Source organism: Morus notabilis, unplaced genomic scaffold (assembly GCF_000414095.1).
Source record: "Morus notabilis unplaced genomic scaffold, ASM41409v2 Scaffold45, whole genome shotgun sequence".
Classification (NCBI taxonomy): domain Eukaryota; kingdom Viridiplantae; phylum Streptophyta; class Magnoliopsida; order Rosales; family Moraceae; genus Morus; species Morus notabilis.
In genome coordinates this window covers 1,130,830-1,132,855 of record NW_010366164.1, presented here as the reverse complement: position 1 = coordinate 1,132,855, position 2,026 = coordinate 1,130,830, and positions in this window count along the sequence as shown.

Below are 2,026 nucleotides of genomic sequence, written 5' to 3'. Positions count from 1 at the left end.
GTCCGTTCTAGATCAAATACATGAATTGCAAGTCATTATTACTAAGCTTCATGAATTGAAGGTTGAGATTTCTGAATCATTCCAAGTGGGGGCAATTATTGCTAAATTGCCTCAAAGTTGGAATGGTTATAGAAAGAAACTCCTTCATAGGAGAGATGACATAAGTTTGGAGGAATTACAAAAACACTTGAGAATCGAAGAAGAGACTAAGTCTCTTGATTCCAAGAACAAAAATGTAGATTCCTCTAAAGTTAATGTTGCCGAAGCTAGTAAGTTTTCAAAGAACTTCAAAGTCAATAATGACAAGAAGTTCAAGAAGGCAGGTAATGGCCAAAAGAAATTTTCTGGAAATTGTTTCTTTTGTGGAAAGAAAGGCCATCGCCAAAATGACTGCAGATACAAGAAGAAAAATGAAGAAGTGAACACCAACAATGCCAATGCTGTTGAAGAGAAATCCGAAGACATATGTGCTATGGTCTCAAAATTGTAAATTGGCATGATTACCGAAACTAACATGGCTGCATTTAAATCCTCCGATTGGTGGCTTGATTCCGGTGCCACAATCCACGTTTGTAATGACAAGACTATGTTCTTATCTTACAAAGTGAAAAAGGAAGGACAAACTGTTCTCATGGGGAACAATGATGCAACGATGGTTGCCGGGAGAGGAGTGGTGGAGATTAACTTTACTTCCGGAAAGAAGCTTACTTTGAACAATGTACTTCATGTTCCTAATATTAGGAAAAATCATGTATCCGCTAGTCTTATGTGTAAGAATGGGCTTAAGATTGTACTTGAGGGCAATAATTGTATAGTATCTAAGAATGGGATCTTTGTGGGAAAGGGGTATTCTTGTGATGGCATGTACAAACTAAGTGTTAATAATAAAGATGATTCTTTTGATGTTTGGCATGCACGTTTAGCACACTTAAATTTTAGATCTTTGAAATACATGTCTAAACATGGTTTGGTTAATTGCAAAGATATTAAAAATGATAAGTGTGAAATTTGTATACAAGCAAAGATGACTAAGAAACATTTTCCTAGAGCCGAACGTAATACTCAAATATTGGATATGATTCATACCGATATTTGTGAGTATAATGGAATTTTGACTAGAGGAGAAAAGAGATACTTTATCACTTTTATTGATGATTGTTCTAGATATACTTATGCGTATTTACTTAGAACAAAAGATGAAGCCTTTGATAAATTTAAAATTTATAAGGCTGAAATTGAGAACCAAAAAGATAAGAAAATCAAAATGGTTCGAAGTGATAGAGGTGGTGAATATTTCTCAAATGAATTTGATGCTTTCTGTGAAGAGCATGTAATTATTCCTCAACAAAATGGATTGGCTGAAAGAAAGAATATAATCTTTACCGATATGATTAACTCTATGCTTCTTAATGCTAAATTGCCTAATAATTTATGGGGGGAAGCTTTACTTACAGCATGTCATGTTCACAATAGGATTACATCTATGAAAACACATGTCTCTCCATATGAAGTATGGAAAGGAAGAAAACCAAACTTGATGTATTTAAGGGTGTGAAGCTGTTTAGCCTTTTATAGAATAATTGTCCCTAAATCATCTAAGTTAGGAGCTAGAGGTATTAAAAGTGTTTTCGTAGGTTATGCTGAAAATTCCAAGGCTTATAGATTATTGAATCTAGATTCTAATGTTATTGTGGAATCAAGAGATGTTGAATTTGTTGAGAACAAGTTTAGCCTTGATTCTTCCATTGAATTAGAATATAATGTTAATCAACCATATGTTGACGTTCCCGGTACCTCCACTAATAAAAGGAAAGAGTCCAAGACATCTTTCGAACCGAGAAGAAGTCAACGTGAGAGGAAAGAAAAGAACCTAGCACCGGATTTTATTTCATCTCAAGGTTTAACCTTTTTGGTTGAAGGAGATAGAAATGGTGTACTTAATAAAATACCATTGTTGCTTAATATAGAGGAAGATCCAAAGACATTTAATGAAGCTATGACTTCAAGGGATGCCTCCTTTTGGAGA